The 12,888-nt window shown below is 36.5% G+C and overlaps 2 non-coding genes across 2 annotated transcripts; both read left to right on the top strand.

Annotated features, from left to right (window-relative positions):
- The first annotated feature begins 4,881 nt into the window (after window positions 1-4,881).
- LOC145625719 (small nucleolar RNA R71) lies at window positions 4,882-4,988 on the top strand. The gene has a single exon (XR_014110626.1). It is a non-coding gene; the product is annotated as a small nucleolar RNA R71 (small nucleolar RNA).
- A 6,790-nt stretch (window positions 4,989-11,778) lies between these two features.
- Window positions 11,779-11,885, top strand: LOC145625718 (small nucleolar RNA R71). The gene has a single exon (XR_014110625.1). It is a non-coding gene; the product is annotated as a small nucleolar RNA R71 (small nucleolar RNA).
- The last annotated feature ends 1,003 nt before the right edge of the window (window positions 11,886-12,888 follow it).

Genomic DNA, 12,888 nt, shown 5'->3' with positions numbered 1-12,888 from the left:
GGCGCGCCTGTCGACTCGTGAGCTAACGCCTAAAGTAATCCTATACCTTTAAGTTCCGAGAGATAAATCTCGCAAAGCTTGGGCTGAAGTGAAATTTTACGCAACACCTACGCCATACAATTTTACGATGTACGATATGCCTTGCATTTTTACGCTGCATGATGACGCCTTCCTTTTTTTTCTTTGGACGTGGAAAAAAGAAGAAAAACCGAACATTTATAACGTTAGTATTGTAAAATGACAAACCTATCTATGGGAGCTTTTACGTAAAGCACCACTACGGAACGTCTTAAGACACTTTTACGAAAACCGTTCAAAACGTATGCTTAGGAAGGAACAAAGCACAGTGTGAATGCAAGATGATGCAAAAAAACTATCAAAGAAGAAAAGAAATTACTGGATGCAAAGCAATTTTAAAAGATTTTGATAATTCGCGCGTTATTACGTTTAAAAACTTACAAAAATGTTGGAAAATAATTCAAAATGGGTCGAAATCTAAGTACTGGTCTTTTAAGTGACCAGTGTCCGCGCGCAACATAGTAAGTCGCGCTGGCTAGGCATGCGCAAGAAACTAAGTTACGCTGGGATGCCGCGCGCAACTTGATGAGTTGCGCGCAACATTTGAATTAGTAAAAGGATTTGGAGAAGCACGATCTGCAGCTCACTCTCTTCTTCTCCTCTTTCCCTAATTTATATCTCTTTCCATTTTGATTGTCGTTTTAAAGCTCACATAGACTATACTTGTTAATTTTAATGTAAATTGAAGTGTTTAGAACAACAATTATGCATTAAAATTCAAAATGAAATTCTGAACTTTTATAATAGCATGAATTTGTTCTTGCAACTCATGTTTTTTTTCATGCGTAAGTTGCAAAATTGGTTTTATCAATGATAAAAAATAACTGATGGTTTTTATTATTCACTTTATAAAACTGTGGTTTCAAGATTTCCACAAAACTAGTTAGTTTTAGGAAATTCTTGAAGAGATCATCGAACTAGAATAGTTTGGCTCTACTTTGGGCTTTTGAGCCCCCATTTTATGTTTTCAAATATTGTAGCCCCCAATGTTGGGTGGCTTCGATGACTTGTTTGTTTTTTAATAATTAGAATTTTTCATATTGCTGGAAATGGGTCTAAAAATCCCGTGTTTTGTCTTATTGTGATAAAAAATAGGATCTTGGAAACGATTAAACAAGTGTGTTTAAATCGTTTTTTTGACCATTCATAGTTTTAACAAAGAAATTTGCGAAGTCTAGTAATATTGGTCATTCATTAGAACAAGTAAGGGGAAAAATGAAATGTTGTTTAAATTTTTCGTCTATTCTTGCTACTTTTGAATTCTTTCTTTTGAGTTCAAATTTTGTCACTGTTTTGAATCTCGAGAAAGTAGATGATATCCTCTTTGTGAAATTCCTATATAAGCAACAATGGAGAATAATTTAGAATGAAGACTCCTTAATTTCAAATTTAGGAGTCTTTTGTTTACATTCTATGTAATACCCCATATTTTTATGTATTTTTATAAAGTATTTAAGTATTAATAAAATGTATTGTCAAGGGCTTAATTAAATATTTTAAAGGGTTAAAGTATTTTTAATATAAAGTTTTATAAAAGTAAAATAAGTTTTGGGCCAAACGTTTATTAATTATTGGGCAATGTAAATTATTCCTACATACTCTTATTGGAATAACCCATTCCAAAACCCATAACTTAAGCCCTATCCCATAACTCAAGCCCACATTTTTATAAGGCCAAACTTAACCCTACACTTTTTACTCTATAAATACCCCATGAATCCCCAAAAATTTCCCACACAAAAAGGTTAGTCTTATTTTCTCTCTCCTTTGTTTTATTAATTTGTGTAATTATAATTATTGATTTATGGGTTTTGATTTTATTAAATTGTATTTTGATGATTGAACTTTATAATTTTCAGATTTTGTAAATTTTATAACCTAGGGTTTTTAATTATTGAAAATCATGATTTTAGGGTTTTTATGAATAATTGATTTAGAGCTTTTATAATAATGATGTTTTGAAATTTTGGTGATTATAACTACTTATTAGTTTAACTTAATTCCAGATTTATTTTGAACAAGCAAAATTCATGTTTCAATAATTAGATTTCCGTTCGTTAATATTAATCTCGTTTTAATCCCGATCAGGTTCTAAACTCCTCCGATTTTGATAAAATAGTAGTGTTTTTCGAGTAGAAACAACGTTTTAAGAAAGACTCACTACCCATGGTAGTGGGCACCACCCTCTCGTGGCCAAATTCCGCCTCTAAATACGATTTTCGAGCAGTTTTTGATTTTTAACGAAGTTTTTTTTTATGCTTTAAATTTTATCTTTGAGTTTAAAAGGGGTAAGAGATAATTTAATGTTTCTATGTATAATTTAAGTATAAAGATGTATTTTGATGAAGTTTTAAAGGATTTTTTATTAGTTTAAAATGTTGGAATTTTATTTAAAGTAGTATAATTGTGATTTTTAATAAAATGGTGTGATTATCCATTAAAAAGGAGTTTAATTAGGGGTTTTTTAAATAATTTTCAGATTATTATAAGTTATTTAAAGTGAGTTTAAGTTGCTGGAAATTGTGTATACAAGGGTAATTAATATAGTATTATTGTCCCTTTATGTAGGAGACTTGGTTCGAGAATTGTTGTAGATTACTCGATTATTTTAAGAGCTTATTTGAGGTACGTTCGCGTACTTAGCATATTTTGATGATGTAGAATCATGCTAGGTTTAATTTCAATCAGTTACAAGTAGTATCATGCTAAGGTTTATGTATTGAATCGTGAATTATTGGTGTTGGTGATTGAATTGTGAAGCATGGATTATTTGTGAAGGTTTATGGATTGGAAAAATTATATTTTGGCATGATTATATGGACTACATATTTATTTATGGCATGATAGAGAGCATGTTTAATTATGTTTGGAATATTGAAAAGAAATTTTATTATGGTTCATATAATTTTTATTGATGCTTTAAGCATGAGAAAGGAGCTATATAAGTGTCTATGTACACAAGGAATAAATTGTATGTTGGTGCCTTTGTGCACTTAAGGTGTTTTAACACCGAGGTATAGGATTGTTGGCGCTTTATGCGTTTAAGGTGTCTTCGACACTGAGGTAGAATTAAAAAGGGTTAAACATTAAATATTATGTGGTCACTAATGATTCAAGAATTAAATTGGTATATTTGTTTGATTGAATAATTATTGCTGATTGACTTATTATGCCTTGAGAGTCATCACCAAGTCTAATAATGTGTAAATAACGTAAAGGGAAAGAGATTACGCACCAAAACTCTTGGAACGTATATACCTTGAGTATTGATCGAGATTAAGTAGGTCGTTGGTTCTACTAACCCTAATCAAATTAACAATTTATAATGCCTAAACTTACACTAAACTAGTTAGTGGCAAGTAAAGGGTCGAACCACTAAGGAAGCTCACTCGTCCAACATCAATATCACTAATGCAAGAGTCAAGAGGGGAAATGTTTTTGTTGATATATTGGATAAAAAGCACTAAAACTATGAATAAGCAAAGATAAAGACGAATAAAATCAAGAGAGAACAACGCTAGGGATACGGGGGTGTCAAACATGATTAGAAAAAAGGGGAATAATCATAGTTATCATGAAGAACATGCCAAAGAACACAAGATCCTACCTAAACAATTCATTCTCATGCAATAGTCTAGGCAAATCAATGAAAGAGGTCTATGCTAATTAGGATCATTCTCATGCATCCCATTAGGCACAAGCTAACCAAGGAATAAAGGGGCACAATACATGGAACTCCATTTTTAACAACTCATTCTCATGCAATCATTAAAATAGAGGTGATCTAAATCTAGTTCAAATCATTTTCATGCATTTAAACTAGAAGGCAATCAAATAAAGTGCTACAATAGTCTCAAGTCAATAAAAATCATATCTTTCATCAATTTAAGGCATGTAATCAATCCACTATCATCATTCATCCAACATTCAACACATATTTTCCACCCCCTTCCCCTAGCTAAAAGATTAGCCTAGAGAAAGGAGATTAAACATAATAGCAAAACCAAAAATATATTCAAGAAACACAAAACAAAACATGATTAAAAACAATGAAAACAATAATAACTAGATGATTGTAAGGGGAGTTTTGCGGTTAAATGGAGAGAAGAAATGTTGGCTAGTTGGGAGTCAACAACTTCATTGTGAGATTTGATCTCTTGGAATTGTTGAGTGAGAATTTGGCGTTGTTGAAGAATTTGGGTTTGTGTGTGGTCGAGTGGGGATTGTTCTTCATACGCTTGAGGATTTTGGTCATGATGTTGATCTTGAAAGTTCCCCATTTGGATGGAAGGGTAAGAAAAATTTTCGGTTAGAGGATTGAAAAGAGGTTCATCTTGGAGGTAGGAGTTTTCTTGTTTTGGAGGTTGTTGAAGTTGTTGAGAATGAGCTTGGGTTACAAACTCTCCTTCCCTCAAAGTCAAAGCCTCACCTTGCTTGGGATTGAACTCTCTACAATACGATGCATCATGATCCGTCCCACCACAACAAGCACATGAGAAATCAATAATTTGTGACAGTTTTGAACCCAAACTAACACTTGAGTTCAACTTGGAAAGACCTTCATTCAAGAGTTCAACTATGTGCTTAAGTTGACCGACTTTCTCCAACTCATAAAGATCACCTTGCTTTCCTTGGGACCTTCTTTGACCTCCCCAAGAATAGCTAGTAGCCACCTCTTCAATTATAGCTTCAACTTGGCTTTGAGGGATCTTAATCAATTGGCCACCGGCACCCGCATCTAGATTGGTTCTTGAAATTGGCTCTAAGCCATCATAAAAGAATCTCATGAGCAAATTATGGTTGAATCCATGGTTAGGACATGCTCTAATCATATCCTTAAACCTTTCCCATGCTTCCCCAAGAGTTTCATCCGGTTCTTGCTCAAAAGAAGCTATCTTCCTCCTCATTTTTGCGGTTTGCTCATCGGAAATGAACCTCTTGAGAAAGGCCTTCGCAACATCTTTCCATGTGGTGAGAGAGTTGGGCTTCAAAAGCTTGAGCCATTTCTTTGCTCTTCCGGTGAGAGATTGCCGAAAGAGATGCATACGAATGTAATCTTGGCTCACTTCATTTGTTTGCATCATTGCACACAACTCAAGGAATCGGTCCAAATGCTCAATGGGGTCTTCACTTGCACTTCCGGAAAATTGCTCAACTTGTACCATCCTAGCATATTGTGGATGGATTGTGAAATTAGACTCGGTGGTTGGGAGAAGTATACCACTCGTGAGCTCATAGACTTCCGGATTTCCAAACTCCTTAAAAAGAAGGTCATCCTCTTGTCTTGCCATATCTCTCTTTGAATACAACAAAGCTAAGCACACGATTAGCAATGACAAGTAGGATTAAAAAAAGGCAAAATAATAAAAAGAAAGCAAATAAAATGACTTTAACAATAGCAAAAATAAATGCTAAACAAGCCGCTTCCCCGGCAACGGCGCCAAAATTTGATCGATATTAAGTAGGTCGTTGGTTCTACTAACCCTAATCAAATTAACAATTTATAATGCCTAAACTTACACTAAACTAGTTAGTGGCAAGTAAAGGGTCGAACCACTAAGGAAGCTCACTCGTCCAACATCAATATCACTAATGCAAGAGTCAAGAGGGGAAATGTTTTTGTTGATATATTGGATAAAAAGCACTAAAACTATGAATAAGCAAAGATAAAGACGAATAAAATCAAGAGAGAACAACGCTAGGGATACGGGGGTGTCAAACATGATTAGAAAAAAGGGGAATAATCATAGTTATCATGAAGAACATGCCAAAGAACACAAGATCCTACCTAAACAATTCATTCTCATGCAATAGTCTAGGCAAATCAATGAAAGAGGTCTATGCTAATTAGGATCATTCTCATGCATCCCATTAGGCACAAGCTAACCAAGGAATAAAGGGGCATAATACATGGAACTCCATTTTTAACAACTCATTCTCATGCAATCATTAAAATAGAGGTGATCTAAATCTAGTTCAAATCATTTTCATGCATTTAAACTAGAAGGCAATCAAATAAAGTGCTACAATAGTCTCAAGTCAATAAAAATCATATCTTTCATCAATTTAAGGCATGTAATCAATCCACTATCATCATTCATCCAACATTCAACACATATTTTCCACCCCCTTCCCCTAGCTAAAAGATTAGCCTAGAGAAAGGAGATTAAACATAATAGCAAAACCAAAAATATATTCAAGAAACACAAAACAAAACATGATTAAAAACAATGAAAACAATAATAACTAGATGAACTAAAAAGACTAACAAAAATAAGCAACAATAAAGCAAATAAATAAAGCTAAAGGAAAGGATTAGAGATTACTAGAGAGAGGATTAATGAAAGATGAAAACTTGAAGGAATTGCTTGATTGGAAATTAAACTTGACCAAAATTGATTACTTGGAAGAAAATTGAGCAATAATCTACTTTTTTCTCTCTAAAAACTATCTAATCTAACCCTAAGAGAGAGAAGCTCTCCTAAACTAACTAAGAAAATAGCATAATGGCCTCTCCTCTAATTACCCCCAAAAATGGGTATTTATACAAAGCTCATAAAACTAAGAAAAATAAAAGAAATAAAAGAATGAGAAAATTAAGGAAAAACAAAAGAAAAAATAAAATAGAAAGGAAATAAGAAAAGGAAAAGGAAAATATAAAAAGAATTAAGAAAATAAAATAAAATAAAAGAAAAAGAAATTAAAATAAACCCACAAATCCCCCAAATTCCCTCAGCCACGATTTCCACTTCTCTTTCATTTGGCTGCTCTGATTTGCATCACCTTCATCACCATCACCACGCATCCCCTCATCTTCACCGTTCATCATCATCATCTTCATCAAGCATCATTAAAACACGGCCGTTGGATTTCATTAAAATCACGTGCAAAGCTCGTGATGTGGTTCAAATTGAACCCCGATCTACGCGCCCGCGAAGACACCGCGTAGAGGTCGCGCATAGCTTCTGCCTCGACTCTGAATTTGGACTCCAATCGTGTGCGCTTTCTGACAGGGGTGCGCGGCCGCGGAGGTAAGTGTTGCTGCAATTGTTGCGGGTTGCTGCTGGTGTTTCTGTGAATTGGTGGTTGACGTTGTGGTGATTGGAGGTGTTGGGGTTTGCTTGGGTGAATTGGTTGCGATGGCTGGAAATTGGTGTGATTGAAGGTGGCTGAAATTGAGTGGGTTGCGAAGGCTGGTGGTTGAAATTGGTGGCTGGTGCTGCGAATTGCAGATTGTTGTCGCTGCTGTTCAGGTTTGTGTTTGGTGATAGGTGCAACGCAACAGTGGTTGCGCGTGAGTGGTGGTGGGTGGCTGTAAGTTGCGATTGGTTGCGTTGTTGGTGTTATTGTGGGGTTGCGCGTTGGTGGAAGCAGGGGATTGTGGCTGGTGGTTTAATTGGAGATGGCTGATGGTGTTGGTGTTGTTGACGGTTGTTGGGTGGTGTTGTGAGGGCTGGTGGTGAAATGGGAATGGTGTGAGTGGGCAGCTTTGCTGTGAGGGCTGGTGGTGGATTGGGAGAGCAGGGAGCAGGGGAAGTGATGTTGTGTGTGTTGGAGCAGGGGAGATGGTGTGGTGGAGGTTAAGGGATGGTGTGGTGTAGGTTAAGAGGTGGGCAGCAGCTAGGTCGGTTAGGGGCATTGTGAAGTTTGCTCGAACCTTGGACCCCGAACACAAACTTGACTTTGAAACCCGGAGCGCCTACAACCAAAAACAACACGAGGGTGAAATAGAAAATAAAATAAAATAAATAAAATAAAGTAAAATAAAATAAGATAAATAAAGTAAAATAAAATGCTAAAACTAAAGAAATAATAAAATTAAATGAAAAGAAATAAAATAAAATACGAAACTAAAATAAATAAGAAAATGAGATAAAAAGAGAAATTATTAAAAATAAAAACTAACGACTTAAACTACAAACATTAAAAGAAAGAAAAATAAAATAAAACACGAAAATAAACTAAAAACTATAGAAAATTACAAAAATACTCAAAATAAAGATAAAAGACGAGAATAATAAAATAATAGAAATAAAGGATATAAAAGGTGAAATTATTGGAAAATAAGCCGGAATACGACTCAATAAACACCCTAAAAGTGACATAAAAGTCACTTATCAAACTCCCCCAAGCTTACCTTTTGCTCGTCCTCGAGCAAATTAACATGAAACACGAAAGAAGGAGAATGATTTATTCAAGCAAAGCTAACACACTAAAGGAGACAAGAATGTACACTAACTCACTTTCGTAGGAATCACGGTCACTTTTAGCAACTAATGACAAGCCCTTTAAACCCCTAGATCGCCCTAGAGGACGAGTGTGCTCTCGTGAGGGTGTCCTAAGAGTTTAACCCACAACTCTAAACAAAACCAAGGCAAAACAAAAAGAAAAAGAAAAGAAAAAACAAAAAGCAAGCACAACCACGACCAACATGACATGACAAGGCTTAAGAAAACCAAACAAGCTTTTAGATAGAAAATGCTCCATTCGGACTCAAAACATAGAGACATGCACCAAAGAATGCTCACCTTTCTTAATTAAATGAGGGAATACACGTTCCGAGATGCTCATGGTTGAAAGAGACAAACCTAAGCTAAGCATAGAGAACTAATGATTTCACTCTCCGCCCTAGCCCCATCCAAGACGGTCCACGTTCTCTCCACTAGCTTCAAATCATCCCTTAGTTAGCTCCTCATGATTCCTCGAGGGAACCGGAAAAAGAAATTTTTATGTGGAATCATAAGGTCATCCCGACATCTCAACTATGCATACTCTCTCCATAGGGTTGAAATCTATCTCCCTCCACCGGACATTGACCTCACCCCTCTAAAGTCAAAGGGTCTTTACTAGGGTTGTAACGTAAGGCTAAGGGTCAAGGCGGGGCAAAAATTTGAAAATTTTGGTGATATTTCCTAAGTGAAGCAAAAGGGTGATCAAACCTCAAAAACAAACTCAAGAAATCACCAAACATCAAACAAAAATACCAATAATGCCATCTCCCCCAAGCTTATTCGACACCGACACTCAATAAAAACAAAAACGAATTAACGCTCCCCCCCAAGCTTGAACAAAGCATTGTCCTCAATGCTTAAACTAGGGTAGAAAACGAAACCAAACTAATTTAAAATTTTTTTTTTATTTTATTTGTTGTCCTTGCCTTTTTTAACTTTAGACGGCTTTTTCTTAACATTTTCTTTATTTCACACAATATATACAATTTACTTTTCTTGCTTGGTACAAAAAGCATAATACTTTCTCATTTTATTACAACACAAAACAAACTCTTAAACCGAAATGCTTCACAAACTAAGGGTTAGGGAAACGAAAGGTCATAAGGCTTGTAATGTGGCTCATAATCAAGAAAGGGAATAGGCTCAAAGGGTTGGCAAGAGGAGCAAATGCGAAATAAAAACAAAATAAGTAACAAAACAAAAAGAAGATAAAGAAAAAAAAAAAAAAAAAAAAAAAAAAAAAAAAAAAGAAAAATGGTGCCCTTTTCCTCCCCTAGAGTTGCTTGGTCACGATCTTGGGAGCTAGAGAACAACACAAGGATTAAGTTATGCATAGTTAAGGATCCTAAATGCCGCTCACAAGAATGATGAAGGCTAGAACAAATGACGCTCACACGGGATAAGAAATAAGCAAATACCAACCAAGGGAATCCTATTCACCATAGAGAGCAACACCATCTTACCACTTTCCCGTGAACTAGGGGTTCAAACGTCCTCAAAAGTTCTAAACCGGGCTACCTTAGCTTACAATGTGTCTAATTCAACCCTAAGCACTCTCAAACCGTGTAAACCCTCATCAACTAGGAAGATAAGCATTCAAAGACACATTATCATGAAAGGCACACAAATCCAAATGAATGAGCAATTCTAAATCAAAATCATTGCAACTTGTCATAGTCATGTTTGTCACATAAAAGGGAAAAACAACACAAAAACAAGAGGAAGAAATAAAAAGGTTCACAAATGAGGCATGTAATTCAAGTAAATCCCAATCGTCATACAAATGACCGTTGATAACAACATCAACGATCCCAGGTTCCTTAGAACCAATGCAAACAACCTCGAACCATTCAACTTCTTCCTAAACTAACCTTAAACTAAGCACTCAAAGAAAAATTAAAAGAGTGAAAACAAGAAAGGTCTCACCGAGAGGTTGGCTTAAAAGAATAATGGAGCATAAAATCGAGTTCACCAAATGTCACTCCGCTCCAAGCTTCCAAAATGCAACCTACAAGGCAAGACAAGACATAAAAGAAAACATTAAAAGAAAACAAAGAAAGAAAACAAAAAAGAAAAAGAAAGGGGGGGGGGGAAAGGGTAGAAATCCTCCGGGTTGCCTCCCGGGAAGCGCTTGTTTATGGTCTCTAGCTTGACCCTTCACCTCCTTCAAGGTGGAATAAAGAACATCACCCTCATCAACTTGAGGAGTGAATCATAGATGCCCCCAAGCTTGAGAACTAGCACTCCTTGAGGTCTCAAATCACCACAAGGGAAAGGAGGGAACGAATCAAGAGCCAATGGTGGCTCATCTTTTATTTTTCTCTTCTTCTTGTCGTTTCTTCTAAAAGGGCGATGAAGCTTGGAATCCTCGATATTAGGAAGGGAAACCTCACCTTCCTCAAGAGAGCCTTCAAACCAAGTAGGAACTTCAAGAAAGTCATCATACCTCATTGTCACCTTACCGTCACATGGAGGTAAGCTCTCATTATCCATCACACCATCGACCACATCAACTCTACATACGCTCACCGCCATAGGGCTCTTCAAAACAACATTCTCAACTAGCCTACAAGGGAAGGGAACCGGGCCTTCAAACTTGTTTGGTTCACTAAAATCTAATGGCTCCTCATTTTGTTCTTGAACCTTCTTCTCAACCACATCCTCCACAACCTTGTCTTCCTTACTTTCATCCTCCTTGCAAGTTTCGAGATGATAAGCATATGAAGGGTTAGTAGATGATTGTAAGGGGAGTTTTGCGGTTAAATGGAGAGAAGAAATGTTGGCTAGTTGGGAGTCAACAACTTCATTGTGAGATTTGATCTCTTGGAATTGTTGAGTGAGAATTTGGCGTTGTTGAAGAATTTGGGTTTGTGTGTGGTCGAGTGGGGATTGTTCTTCATACGCTTGAGGATTTTGGTCATGATGTTGATCTTGAAAGTTCCCAATTTGGATGGAAGGGTAAGAAAAATTTTCGGTTAGAGGATTGAAAAGAGGTTCATCTTGGAGGTAGGAGTTTTCTTGTTTTGGAGGTTGTTGAAGTTGTTGAGAATGAGCTTGGGTTACAAACTCTCCTTCCCTCAAAGTCAAAGCCTCACCTTGCTTGGGATTGAACTCTCTACAATACGATGCACCATGATCCGTCCCACCACAACAAGCACATGAGAAATCAATGATTTGTGACAGTTTTGAACCCAAACTAACACTTGAGTTCAACTTGGAAAGACCTTCATTCAAGAGTTCAACTATGTGCTTAAGTTGACCGACTTTCTCCAACTCATAAAGATCACCTTGCTTTCCTTGGGACCTTCTTTGACCTCCCCAAGAATAGCTAGTAGCCACCTCTTCAATTATAGCTTCAACTTGGCTTTGAGGGATCTTAATCAATTGGCCACCGGCACCCGCATCTAGATTGGTTCTTGAAATTGGCTCTAAGCCATCATAAAAGAATCTCATGAGCAAATTATGGTTGAATCCATGGTTAGGACATGCTCTAATCATATCCTTAAACCTTTCCCATGCTTCCCCAAGAGTTTCATCCGGTTCTTGCTCAAAAGAAGCTATCTTCCTCCTCATTTTTGCGGTTTGCTCATCGGAAATGAACCTCTTGAGAAAGGCCTTCGCAACATCTTTCCATGTGGTGAGAGAGTTGGGCTTCAAAAGCTTGAGCCATTTCTTTGCTCTTCCGGTGAGAGATTGCCGAAAGAGATGCATACGAATGTAATCTTGGCTCACTTCATTTGTTTGCATCATTGCACACAACTCAAGGAATCGGTCCAAATGCTCAATGGGGTCTTCACTTGCACTTTCGGAAAATTGCTCAACTTGTACCATCCTAGCATATTGTGGATGGATTGTGAAATTAGACTCGGTGGTTGGGAGAAGTATACCACTCGTGAGCTCATAGACTTCCGGATTTCCAAACTCCTTAAAAAGAAGGTCATCCTCTTGTCTTGCCATATCTCTCTTTGAATACAACAAAGCTAAGCACACGATTAGCAATGACAAGTAGGATTAAAAAAAGGCAAAATAATAAAAAGAAAGCAAATAAAATGACTTTAACAATAGCAAAAATAAATGCTAAACAAGCCGCTTCCCCGGCAACGGCGCCAAAATTTGATCGAGATTAAGTAGGTCGTTGGTTCTACTAACCCTAATCAAATTAACAATTTATAATGCCTAAACTTACACTAAACTAGTTAGTGGCAAGTAAAGGGTCGAACCACTAAGGAAGCTCACTCGTCCAACATCAATATCACTAATGCAAGAGTCAAGAGGGGAAATGTTTTTGTTGATATATTGGATAAAAAGCACTAAAACTATGAATAAGCAAAGATAAAGACGAATAAAATCAAGAGAGAACAACGCTAGGGATACGGGGGTGTCAAACATGATTAGAAAAAAGGGGAATAATCATAGTTATCATGAAGAACATGCCAAAGAACACAAGATCCTACCTAAACAATTCATTCTCATGCAATAGTCTAGGCAAATCAATGAAAGAGGTCTATGCTAATTAGGATCATTCTCATGCATCCCATTAGGCACAAGCTAACCAAGGAATAAAGGGGCATAATACATG

The sequence above is a fragment of the Chenopodium album genome, chromosome 3, assembly GCF_948465745.1.
Source record: "Chenopodium album chromosome 3, dcCheAlbu1.1, whole genome shotgun sequence".
Taxonomy (NCBI): domain Eukaryota; kingdom Viridiplantae; phylum Streptophyta; class Magnoliopsida; order Caryophyllales; family Amaranthaceae; genus Chenopodium; species Chenopodium album.
This window is presented reverse-complemented; position numbering and strand designations above follow the sequence as displayed.